Source organism: Monodelphis domestica, chromosome 5 (assembly GCF_027887165.1).
Source record: "Monodelphis domestica isolate mMonDom1 chromosome 5, mMonDom1.pri, whole genome shotgun sequence".
Taxonomy (NCBI): Eukaryota; Metazoa; Chordata; class Mammalia; order Didelphimorphia; family Didelphidae; genus Monodelphis; species Monodelphis domestica.
In genome coordinates, this window is record NC_077231.1 from 119,692,911 (window position 1) to 119,707,062 (window position 14,152).

Here is a 14,152-nt window from a genome sequence, read left to right on the forward strand (position 1 = left end):
GCCAGAGTAGGAGGTAGGAGTGGGTGGTGGCAGCAAGCAGGAGCTGCATTAAGGCCTCAGTTCCTCACAGAAGTTTGTTGTCCTGGCAACATGATGCTGGAAAGGCTAAAGGGCTGATACTTCCCCACACCTCCATGCATTCTGTTGCCTAGGCAGCAGAATGCATGGGGACTGTTTGATTCCCACCCCCCACCCCAACCTCCAACACACAGATTTCCCACTAATTTATGCCAGGAGATTAAGTATGAAAGGAATCCTAGTGTCAATCTTATTTGCTGGCTACTGTACTGTATTGACCAGAATCTATATCTATCCCACCAACACCTTCACCATTCACATACCACATTGCTCCCACACCTACCTCACAGCTTTGATGGGTTATTTTCCTTGACAAATTTTGTTTTAACACATCATACAGTACCCCAGAAAAACTTACAAGTGAATCCCCAATAATGTATAATACCTGAAAACAGCCAGAACAAGAAGAAAAGAGAACTGGGAGAGATAACACCTTCAAACTTAGAATTTAACACTTTCCATTTGTTAAAGAAAGGAAATGTGTATTTTATAAATTAGTAACACTCGAGTGTTTTTCTTTACTTGTCACTTTTGAAAGAGATCTTCAGTAGTAGTGACTGTGTAGGGTTTTGGTTTTTTTGCTTCAGTTTTATTACATATCTTCATAAAAGTCTTCCCATTTTTCTGTGAATTATTTTAAACTTTTTTCCTAATGGTTTAACCCACTAAAGTCCTACAGAACAATTAATTATGAGGAAAATTAATGTTGGATTGTATTATTTATTAGAAAGTTCAGACACTTCAGTTCTCAGGTTAAGGAATTAATTATTCCAAGGTCCCCAAGACATTAAATTGGCAGGAACCCTTGTTTTTTGTTAAGCAGAGTGAAGACCTCCACTCTAAAAACAAAATTCCAGCTTCCCCAAGGCATTTACAAGTGCATTTCATTTTTTCCTTGTTTAACATCTCATCTAGATTTGGGTAACTTGGTCTACGATAGGGGAAACAACCACTGAAAAACTACTTGAAACAACTTTTATTTTTCTAGTCAAAGATTACTAGAAGCTGGGTTTCATAAACTAGCTGGCATGCTATTTCTTAAAGTACCAGATGATACCAGATGATGGTGAGTTAATCATCTTTCCCTAGCTTAGTGAACCTGTAGGGATCCATCTACATGAGGAGTAATCCTTCCCCTCCCTACAATGAAATAATAGGAGAGAAATTGATATCCCTAAGCCTACCTCATTAAAAATATCCACCAATTGGGACTGCCAGAGGAGTTCCAAAGGATGTGCTGCCAAACTAACCAGAAGGAAGACATATCTCATGTAAAAGATAGCACCCTATGGTCACTTAGCATCTTTCCACACAGATTGATCTATCTTTTTTCTTAATGTCACATGTCCCTAAAAATAAATGATGCTACACCCAGAGAAATCACCTCATTTGATTTAGTGGTTAAAATTCCAGGAATTGCAATTCAGTCATCTGGGCACATAGACTATTTCTAATTCTCTGCTATTGTAAACATTAAAACTATGAATATTCTCATACAGATGGATCTTTTTTTAAATTTCCTTAATACACAAATCCAATCATAGGAATGTTTGGTCAAAAAAAATAATTTTGTAACTTGCGTAATTCATTTTTCTCTCTGGAGTATTTGGGTCAGTTCATAACTACTAAAAGTAAGTTGAAGTGTGTTTGTCATCAAACTCTCCAACTCTGAAGCTTTCCATCTTCTGCCATCTTTGTCATTACAATCTAGCATGATGCCTGGCACATAGCAAATAAATATTTATTTGTTAATAGTTAATAAATATTTATTTGATTGGTTGTTTGATCTAACAATTTGATTGCTATGTGGTATTTAGATCAGTCATTCCAATTTGTCCTTATTTAATTATTAATAATTAAAAAATATTTTAAAATGGATATTGATGTTTCATATTTCTTCTTTTTAAAACTATTGGAATACCTACTTAGTGAAGCTAAGTGTAATCCTTTGGGAGGGACGAATTTTTAATGAAATAGAGGACCTTCAAGCATTCCTAAAAAAAGGTCAGATATGAACAGAAAATTCAGTTTTCATATATAAGACTCAAGAGAAGCATAGAAAGGTAAACAGGAAAGAGAAATAATAAGGGATTGCTATATTTCTACAAGAGAAGATGCCATAGGTACCCCCTAAAATTATCATTATTAGGACAGTTAGGAATATACATTGTCAGAGAGAATGGGTATGTGTTGACTGTGACAGGATAGCAAAAAAAAAAAATTAAGATGTGAGAAAAAAGATACACTAAACTAGAGGGAAGGAGGAAAGAAGAAGTAGGATGGAATAAATTGAACCACATAAAAGGGGCATGAAAAAGGTTTTAGAGTGGAGGAGAAGATGAAGTTTTGGAAAAGCTTTAACCTTAGTCTCATCAGAATTGGTTGAAAGAGGTAATAATATACACTCAGTTGGGTTAAGAAATCTATTTTACCCTACAGAGAAATAGGAAATGAGGGGGGAAAGAAAGGAGGTATTGGTAGAAGAAAAGGAGAATTAGGGGAAGCAGAGGTCAGAAGTAAAACTTTTAAGGGAGAGAGTAAGGGGGAAAGAGGATTAATGGAAATATACATTATTCATAACTATGAAGGGTAGGTAAAACATAAATGGTTATCAGGGGGATTAAAAACCAGAATTCTACAGTATTTTGATTATAAGAAACACGCTTGAAACCAGGAAATACCCAAAGAGTTAAAATAAGGATCTGGAGCAGACTCTATAATTTTTCATCTGAAGAAAAAAAAGCAGGGGTACCACTCGTGATTTCAGTCAAAGCAAAAGCAAAAAATAGTTCTAATTAAAAGAGATAAACATGCTTGGAAATGATCAAATAAAATATATTTTAAAAAAAGAGAGATAAACAAGAAACCTATATCTTGCTGAAAGAAATCATAGACAATGAAACAATGTAAATATTAAACATGCATGCACCAAATGATATAGCATCCATACTCTCAAAGGAAAAGCTAAATGAGCAACAGAAGGAAATAGATAGTAAACTATATAAGTAGAGTCACTTAATTTTCTCCTCCCAGAATTAGATGAATTTAACCAAAAGTATACAAGAAAAAGATTAAAGAGATGAATAGAATTTTAGAAAAGGTAGATATAATATATATCTAGAGAAAATTAAATGGTTAGAAAGGAATATGCCTTTTTTCTTGGCCATGTACTAGGACAGTGATGGTGAACCTATGGCATGGGTGCCAAAAATGACATGTAGAACACTCTCTGTGGGCACATGGCCACTCTCCACCCCCTGAGTTCATTACCAGAAAAGCAGAAGGACATGGGCAGAGCTGCTCCTTTTCCCCTCTCCACTGTGCCTGATGTCATTGTTTCATTTCCCCTGCCACTCTTCCTAGCAGCCCAATAGGAGTACACAAGGGGTAAGGTGGGAAGCTCACAGGAGGCAGAGATGGAGGGGAGCAGAGTGCTCCTGCCACTCATCTCCTCCTCTCTACACTCACTTCACCTGCCCCTCTGCCCAGCAGTAAAATGGGAATGCTTTCTCCCTCCCATGTGTTATCCATATATGGCATTCCATTTGAAAGAGCTGTCCTCTTGTCTGGAATGCACTTGTTCCTCATATCCATGTTTTGGAAACCCTTATTCTCTTCAAGGCATCTTATATGCTACTTTCTTCAAGAGACCTTTCCTGATTTCCCCAGTTGTTATTCCATACAACTCCCCTTCATTCTACCCTATCATGGGATATTTCTTTTTTTATTTAGCCTGGCTTTACTTATCTGTGAGTCTGCTGTATGCTTCCAGTAAAATGTAAGCTTCTCAAAGGAAAGAACCTTCTCGTTTTTTGTTATATATATATATATATATATATATATATATATATATATATATATATATATATACCTGTGATAGGTATATATATATACACCTGTGATAGGTGTATATATATACACCTGTGATAGGTATATATATACCTATCACAGGAGCTGGTACATAGTGTTTCATTAATGTTTTTGACTAATTCATTGATTATATTTGGAAGAATTCAAATTAATTCAATTGAACAACAATTATTTTCTCCAAGTACTATGCACTGTCCTAGGTGCAAGGATATAAGTATTTCTTTAGTCTCTTGAAGAGCTTAAATGTAATAGGAAAACAGAACAGAAAGCAAGAGATTCATCTAGCTTGGCAAGATGAAGTTTTTAATGCAAATATTCACCAAGGAATGGTGTGTGTGATTCAAGACTTGCTTTGAATTACTTATTTTAATTATATAATTGACCCACTTTTTTTCTTAACAGCAGAATTCTACAGGTCAAAGGGAAGATAAGATTTTATTTGGGAGATGGAGAAGAGGAAATATATGGGATGATGAACAGCTAAAGGCAAGAAAGGCTTGAATAAGTGCTGAAGTAGAAGGTCATGATCAAAGGGCAACATTAGGATCAGAGCCCTTGGGGATAAAGGAGATGGTAAGACATAAATGTCAAACTTCCATACACAGAAATTTTGCATAATGACCATCCAGGTCCTAATGAAATAATATCCTTTGTTTCCTAGCCACTTAAGTGAAAATGAAAAAATGAGAAATAAAGTAGTTGTCCTCACTTTATTATCTTCACGTGTCCTTTGAAAGGTAAAAGATATGATATAGAGCACCATATCTTGATCAACTGTCCTTTTCTCTATACTATATATATATATATATATATATATATATATATATATATATATATATATATATATATACACTCAGGTCTTATATATATATAAAATACCAGTATTATATCCTCCAATAATATTTTTCTTTTCCTTCTCCTTACTTTTCCTCAAAATAAAGGATAATAGCCACACAGTTTATATGTGTAACACTTAATACTTTCTAAAGAACTTCCACATCCATCATCTCATTTTATCCTCACAAAATATATAGCATATATATTATAGCAGCAGCACTTGGTTTGGTGTCATGCTGAAATGCTTGGCCCAGGATCATGCAAATATAGATGTCTAAAGCTGAAGTAGTATATCTACTTCAAATCAAGTAATACTGACAGAAAGGAAACTACAAATTAGTTCTTCCAGTTCCCAAACTAGTATTATCAAATAAGTTTATGTGATTCATTTCTAAAACTTCCCCGACAACAATAGGTTCATTGTGTATGTAACTAATGGATTTCTTAGCATATTAGTAACTGAGATGTGCAAGGACCAGAAAAAGTACAGGAAGAAAAGTTAAAGCAATAAAATAACTAACACCAAAACCTAAGATAATTGTATTTTATATTAAGCTTAAGGTACTTTGATATAATCTATCATCTTATCTGTTCTAATAGGAAATAAGAAATGACTTAAAATGAATTTGCTAAAATAAATTTGCTAAAATAATTAATGAAACAACATACTATAGAATTGGGAACTTAGGAAATCCTCTCCCCCACTAAAAGGCCCTAGCTCTAGGTTCACATCCAGACTGGTTTTAGCCCTGAGAAAGCCTGACCTCAAGAAAGGTGGGTGTTCTTTTACTCTCTGGCTTTTTATGATCCCACCTCAGAACCCCCTAGGGAAATTACTTAAAGCTAGCTTAAGTCTGGCTCATGTCTAGAGACTCCCCAAAAAGGAGTAGAAAGATATTTAATGTACAATATAAATCATGTATCAGAAAGATATTTCCTCCACACAAAATAAATTATTAAAACACAAAAGATTCATAGTACCAGACTTGAAACATGAAATAGTAACTTATAATTCCACTAAAGCATAGAGACCTTAGCATTACTACTTCATATTCCTCAATTTTGGAGTTACTCTCTCAAAGATCATGTGCCCTAGTCAGTTTGGCCAAAGCTTGGGCTCATCTTTCTAATGGAAGTCATTTTTTAAAAAATGTAGCTGCAGTCTGCCAGTAATCTCACATTGACAGACCTAAATTGGAAACAGCCCTCTCAGGATTTGCTACTGAGTCAACTAAGCTCAAGGAAAGAAATGCAAAGCAGAAGAATTCAGGGCATTGAGTTCCCTAGATCATACTAAACTAGCTGCCATGTACAAGCAGCCACCACAGGTACTGGGGGGGGGGGGGGGGTATAGCCTATTCCTCTCACAAGAAGACCTTAGGAATGTTACAAAGTCCTCACATGCTTGACAAAGGAGAGAGAAACAGAGACAGGGAGACAAAGAGGAGTTGTATCTCTCTTTAAATTCTACTAAATGGAAGTTTCTTCTTGGCTCAGAGAGCAATCCTCTTTTGACCCTTCCTTTGCTTCCTTCTGTCATTAGAAGCAAAGAATTGCTGCCTCATTCCCAAGAGCCATTCCCTCAATGCTTACCAGAGTCCAAGTGGCACATAAAAAGTGACAAGGATGAGGAATTCAGCTCCACAAGTGCTCTATGGGGTGTGGGATAGCTAAAACACATTTAAAACTTTGAAGGTGGTACTACAATTATGCTCATCTTACTTTTTTATAGATAGGGAAAGCAGAGACAGATGAAATGATTTCCCCAAGATTGCATGGAGTAGAGAGTATAGGTGGGCTTTGGGGAAGTCAGTGAGAAATGTCCAAATTATGTTTGTAAATTTCCAAATTACATTTCTAAATAGATTAAAGGTAAGCCTAGCTTATAAGGAGCTTTTAAACTGAATCAGGATCTCATATATGGGGAAATTTTATATTGAGGCATGCGACTGAGGATATAATCTGCTTGTGAAGAGATTATTTCCCTTTAAAGGTTTATGTTGATGTCTTTAAGCCTGGTGTCCTTCTGTGTCTAGAAGCTAGAAAAGGAAAACTCTGAAATGAGACTGGACAACATGATGTCATATGAAGTGCAATGATTGAGAGTCAGAGAGACTACCCTTTAATCCTAATTCTTATAATTATTAACCATGTAGCCATGAGCAAATGACTTCATCATCTAAGTTTTAGTTTCCTCATCTATGAAATAAAGGAATTTCATTAAATGTACTCTTTTCAACAATAAATCCTATGATTCTATAAATATGGGGGAATCAGAAAGGAAAGAAGAGGTTCTTTTCTCCCTTCTTCTTAGGGTTTTTCAAATTTTAAAAGCCCATTAAAGACCTCAATGAGACATCAGAACATCCTTTTGGAAAGAAAACAATGAAATGTTTTCAACATGAAATCATTTTCTAGATATTTCCAGGTTTAGTAATATTTACTTTCAGAAAGCCAGAAAACAATTAAAAATAACCAGTCTCAAAACAAAATGGGGAGGGGGGGAGGGCACTGACCAAAAGGTCCTCATACAATTTTAAACTTTTTTATCACTCCTTTAAATAAGTTTCTCTTACAAGTTCCTATGAGGTTATTGTTATCGCTTTGTTTTTTGCTGCAGGTTTTCTTTAGCAACTGCAGAATTGTTTTCTAATGATATTCACCTTCAATTCAATTCACAATTAGCAAGGACTCGATATGCAGAAGATATCATTGTAAATGTTCAGAGAAGTAAAAAGATAAATAAGGCAAACTGCCTTCCCTCAAGGAGCTTACAATCTCATACCAAAAAAAAAAAGTTGATCAATAACTGTAATATGAATTAGAATGTGATACTTGAATAAAATACATATACAAAGTACTAAAAAAACTCTGAGGAAGTAAATGCTACTTTTGGCTCTGAGAATTCTCTGAGCCTTAAAATATGAGAAATGTTTTAATAATAATAATGGTAATGATAATTGATACTGATGTGATAGTGTGATACTTTATAGTTATCTCATTTGATTTCAATAGGAAGGGATGGGAGGGAGACAGATACAGAAAATGACATGGTTAGATGTGGGAAAGTACAGAATGTTTATAGGGCAAAGAATAGTTCAATTTGACTGCAATATAAAGTATTGGACAGTGAGTTACATGAGATTAGGTGAGAAAGGTGTAGTCAGATTAGGGAAGGTCTCAAATATCTGCTTAGGAAAATTGGACTTTATTTCATAGGCAATGGAGATCCAATAAATGTTTTTGAGCAGTGAATTGATGTGGCCATAACTACATTACTTTTGGACAAATATATAGATAGGATAGACTAGAAAAATGTGAAACTACAGACAGAGAGACCAAAAAGGAGGCAATTGTATCATTTTAAGTGAGAAATAATTAGAACCTAAATCAGGGTAATGATAGTGGGTAAAGCTTAGCTGATGATAGTAGGAGCACAAATTGACAGGCTTTAGTGATTAAATGTAGGAGGTGAGGAAAAGCGAAGAATCAAAGATAACACTGTAGTTTAAGGCATGGAAAACTTGAAGGATGAATGGTATTGCCAGAAATAGAAATAAAAATGCAAGAAAGAGCATGGGAGGATGTAAAGTAAAAACAAGGAGAGAAAGAGATGATGAGTTCAGTTACATATATGAATATGTCTAAAGTGCCAGGGAGACAGATATTTCCATGAGGTCGCTGCCAAATCAGGTCTAGAGCTCAGGACAAAGGTCATGAATAAAGATAGATTTGGGATCCATCCAAACAGATATAATAGTCAAAGCAAATGAAGAAGATGAAATCATCACAGGAGAAAATGTGGAAGTAGAAGAGGCCAAAGATTAAACTTTGGAGAATGTCCACATTTTTAGAAGGGCAGGAGAAGGAGTCAATGAAAAAGAAAGAAAAGCACTCAAAGATATAGGTGAGATATCAGGAAAAAATCCCATCATTGAAGCTGAGGTAGTAACAAATGCAAATTACATTGTTGGTACCCTTTGAAACAACAGTTTCACTAGACTCCGTTGAAAAGAAACCAGCTAAAGTGGTTAGGAATTTTCAAGTTCTTACTCTTTCAAGAAGTTTGGCCAGAACAGGTATAAAAATGAATCATTATCTTGAGAAGAGTAGCAAAGTCAAAGGAAGATTTATTTAGGGTATGAGAGAGGGCACCAAGGATTTTTATTTCCTCACCATTAGTAGCTGATCTAGAAAGCAGTCACAAGGCAGTTGATGAACCCTGGATAGAGAACACTGCCGGTTCATGGAAATTAGCAACTACATTTCCAACATGGAACTTCCATCTAAAGGACCATTGGTGTGGAATAACAGTACCTACTACATAAGATTGTCCTGAGGATGATGTTACGAAACTGATACAGGGCAAAAAAGCCTTAAAGTTCCATATATAATTGTCAGCAAATGTTTACTAACAGGAGACTCAAATGTAGAGGACTGCTAGTGACCAAGAACCATCTCCCTAGTCATTCTGCAGCTGTAAAATGGATTCCATGGATGAAAATGATCTTTTATGATCTGTGAAAGCAGTCAGAAGGTCTTAGAGAAACTAGATTGTTCCATGATAGGATCAGAGATTCTAGAAGGGAACTTAGAGGTTACCTATTACAGTTGTTTTATTTTGAAGATAAGGAAGAACATCCATAGATATGAAATGATTTGACCATGTAACCAGGATTGAAACTCATGCTCATGTAAGGGCTTTCTATAAACACTTGGTATATACAATGGACTTAACAGGATATCCAGAAGGTGTTCCTATCTCTAAAATATCTCTCAAATCTATTCTCTCTTCTATTCTCACAGCTGTGGAAATGATTAATTCTCCCTATGTCTATAACTGATATGTCAGTACTCCCTATACATCAAGCACTGTGTGAAGCACTTTACAATTATTATGTCATTTGATCTCAACAACCCTGGGAGATAGGTGCTATTATCCTCATTTTTAAAATGAGGAAACTAAGATAAATAGAGGTTAAGTGACTTGTCCAGGACCACACAGCTAGTAAGTGTCTGTGGCTAAATTTGAACTCAGATCTTCCAGACTCTAGTATCATTTCTCTATCCATTTTGTCCAAAAGAGTAAGCTTTCTTTTTTTTTATCAAACATTACCTAAAAACCTAATACTTGTTGGCCACAGTGAATGGAAGAGTGAACAAAGGATAGAAGTTATAAGGGGACAAATTTAGACCTTTCAATGGAACTGTAGGAAGGAAATTGGCACAGAGGAACCATTTTTAATGTTGGGAGGAGGGATAGAAGTGGCAGTTGGAAGAGCAAAAAGGGGCCTGTGGAAGATAGAATGTTGGAGGTAGAGTTTGGCCCATTGGACTCAAGAAAGATGGGGGCAAGGGACCTGAGCTTGGGACCCCAAATCTGTGGTACCAGAGTCTTTCCTCAATTTCCCCTTGCCCTGGAGGACAGAAAGATCCCTAACATCACTTGATCATTAAACAAAGAAGCAAAGATAACTGTTGCAGAGGGGCACTCAACCCCTGAACTTCACAGGGGTCACCCCAAAGTCTTGTCCTAACCCATTGCCTTCCTAAGAAGGTCACTAGTGACCTGTTTCAAGTAGGCTAGTAGAGAGATTAGAGAGGAAGGAGGAAAGAATGCTGAAGCCTGAGCCATTTGACTTGGCTGAAGAAAGAAGTGATGAACTGCTTGGATAGTCCTTTAAGGTTTCCTGATCCCTCTGACCTAACCCTCTTTTGTAATCCTGAACAAATAAACCACTCCTTTTCTGAAGAAAATGCAGTCAGATCTAAGTTATCATAGAAGTTAAGAATGTTAAAGGAGAGGAAGACAGAACTGGGGTAGTCTGTCCATTCAGCTTTGGCATAAAAGTAAAGTTCAGAGCAGAAGCCATCCAGTCTGCCCAACAGGACTGTGTGTTCAGAAGAGGCTTCTTGGAAAAGTCCTGAGGAAAAGTCTACACCATAACCCATAGAAGCCTACTTATTGGGAAACAGCCCATGTCCATCCCTGTCATTACATCTTCACAGGGATAGCCCTCTTGTATGTTTAAGGTGTGAGAAATAGCGAGAACTATACAGACTTTCTCCCAGCTCCTCTGATCATCTCTCTCTCTCTCTCTCTCTCTCTCTCTCTCTCTCTCTCTCTCTCTCTCTCTCTCTATCTATCTATCTATCTCTATCTCTCTCTCTCTCTCTCTCTCTCTCTCTCTCTCTCTCTCTATCTATCTATCTCTATCTCTCTCTCTCTCTCTCTCTCTCTCTCTCTCTCTCTCTCTCTCTCTCTCTCTCTCTCTCTCTCTCTCTCTCTCCCCCCCTCACCAACTCTCCTATCCAACTCTCTCCCATCCCTTCACCTCCTCCCATCCTTCCTTATAATCATAACAGAACACTTCCTAACAATTAAAGTGATGTAAAAAAAAAAATGAAAAGCTGTCTGTCTGAGGAAATAGTGGCTTCCCTCCCTCACTGAAGGTCTTCAAGGAGGATCAAATAACCACCTCTGGATTTCTTGCAGTTAAGATTCTTTTTCAGGTATAGGTTGAATTAGATGGCTACCAGGGTTCCTTGCAACTGTGAAATTCCATGATTTATAGAATTTTCAATGATGAACCAAAAAACTCTTTTTTTAAACATGTAATCCTACAACTTTCCACCTATGCCCCATACTGCACTTACTCCTTTACACAGGTATGATGTTAATACATTTGTGTATTTGATTAACCTAGGTATTTATCCAAAACATTGAATAAATCTGTCCGTTTAACATATCAAACAGCTATTTCTTTATTTGGGGTACAGAAAAGATTTCATAAGATACAAAAGTGGCCACAGATTTATTTAAATAAATGTTTGCCACTTGCATGATTCATCTCAATTAAGGTGGTCACCTGAGGGTAGAGATCCTGCCTATTTGGATCAAAAGCCAGTGTGGACTTCCATGACATCATGCATACTGGCCTTTAACAAATATTTTGTTATCTTTTATATAAAAAACCAGGACTCTCCCCTCCCTATTCCTAGAAGGAATTGCCAAAAATGTCCACATCCTTTACCCTTAACTGTTAAGATGACTTCCACAAACTCAAGTAAGTTTCTTTTTAAAAGAAAAACTTGAGTTTTATTTGTGAGGTTTTTGTATGATTGTTTATTAGTTTTTTAACTTGCCCAGGGCCTTATTTCTCAGAGACCAAGGGGAAGGTTGCTATTTGACACTGTGAAAAATTATTTAAGCCTGAGGCTGACTTCAAAATGTTGGTTGTCATAACTCCTGGGAGTCTTTGCTAGAGAGGCTGCTCTCCTCTGGATTTCTTTTCCTTTTGAACACTGCTGGATAAGCTGCTCCCTATCATTCAGGGATTGATTATTCAGTCTGTGGTTAAATTCAGCAGTTCAGTGGAACAGAGTTGTTCATGTGGTTAGAAAACGTGGGTTCAAATATTTACTCCACTATTTACTAGTGGTTGGCCCTGAAAAAATCATAGACAAAGAAAGATAGATATTAAATAGGAGAATCTCAGAGTTGAAAGGAATCTCAAAAGACATCTAATACAGAGGGGTCAAACTCTTGACCTTCTGGTCTTAAATGCCAGTCAAACTCCTGAGTGCCATCTAAACCAAATTAAAATCTAATTGGAACTTATTTTGAAAATAAAATAAAAATACAATACAACACAGATAATGTTAATTTGTGATTTTCTTAGTCAATATATGTAACTACAGGAATTATTTCTATTTGTGTTTCATATCACTAATCTCATCCACCCCATAGGGAATACCTTCTATGGAATCCCTAAAAAGCCTTCTTGCTCTCATCTAAAAATACCTAGTGACATGGAGAACTCACCATCTCCACAGGAAATTTATTACATGTTTGACCAGCTCTAATTATTAGGAAGTTTTCCCTTAAGAAGCTGAGATCTTCCTCACTGCAACTTCTACTCATGACCCTTACTTCTGAGTTCTGTATCTACTCTAAGCAAAATAAGTTTAATCCCTGTTATATAAGTAGTTTCCACCATAACCAAGTTTTTTGTTCTCTACTACACAGCTAACACCTATATCTTCTTACAGTAAAGTTTCAAGTTGCTATCCTGGTCCCCTTACTTTGCACATATTGCCGCAAAATAATATATTTTGGTTTTAGAAGCTCTCTCCTCAAGTGACAATGTTTTGTCTTTCCCTGTGGACATACTGCTTTTTTATACAATGGTTATTCTTTTTTTAAGGGTGGAAAGGGAGTTTTAATAGAATATTTTCTCTGAGATAAAACTAGCTGGAGTCAAGAATCCACAGGGGCAGTAAGAGTCACTAGTTTCAGTTCTAGAAGAATATAGTTTGCTGGTCCTGATCTCACTCTGTATATTTATAAAGATTTCAGTTAAATACCTTTCAGTGCATCAAAGTTGTGAAGGTAAAGAATGAATGGATGCTACTGAACTACTTCTAATGATTCTACCACATGGGGCAGCAAGGTGGCAGTGGATAGAATGACCAGCCTGGAGTCAGAAAGACATTTTCCTTAATTCAAATCTGGCCTAAGATACTTACTTGTGACCCTAGACAAGTAATTTAACCCTGTTTCCCTCAGTTTCTTCATTTGTAAAATGAACTAGAGAAGAAAATGGCAAACCATTTCAGTTTCTTTGCCAAAAAAACCCAAATGGTGTCACAAATAGTTGGACATAACTGAAAACAAATGAACAAAATTCTCCATCATAGCAAAAGGTTAGTAGTCAAAGGGTAAATGATTGACAAGTCCTTTCCAGGAATGATAGTGTTGGTTCAATTTTTGTTACAAAAGGAGAATGGGAAGGAGAAAGAGAATATTCCTTTGGACAATGTCTTTTTTCATCCCTAGTGTGAACACTTGCTTTATCATGCAATCATTCATTTGGAAAAGCATTTGCCACCAAATAAAGAAACTGAAATGGATTAAAGGTTGATTATGTCTCTCTCTTTTTCATTTTTAAAGTCTACAAATCCAGTCAGCCGCATTCCAATTACTGCAGTAAGTGATCCTAATTTACCCACTCAAATTAAATTACAAGGTCAGAGACCACAAGTAAAAAAATCAAAAAAAAACAACAGAACTTGGTGGACTTCATCCAAATGCAGGTATCCAAGAAGTTTTCTCACCAAGTCAAATATCCCCAAACTTCCTTGACTAGAAAACTCAATTATTTGGAGGAGCTACCAACTAGATGTCGCTTGTCCACCTTAGCAAGAGAGCGGAAAAAAAGCATACTCTATATCTTTCTGGGCAACTAAAGTTTGTTTCTTAAGAGTTCCTGAACACCAATACTAACTTGGGAATATTAAGGATGTATGACATCAGCCATCTTGAAAATAGCAAAAAATAATCATTATTTGGGATCTTGTTTTCCTT

The 14,152-nt window shown here is 36.2% G+C and overlaps 1 protein-coding gene across 6 annotated transcripts in view; it reads right to left on the reverse strand.

The window, feature by feature from the left end:
- Positions 1-14,152, reverse strand: part of GRIN2B (glutamate ionotropic receptor NMDA type subunit 2B) — a 641,083-nt gene that overhangs the window by 450,822 nt on the left and 176,109 nt on the right. The window lies entirely within an intron of this gene.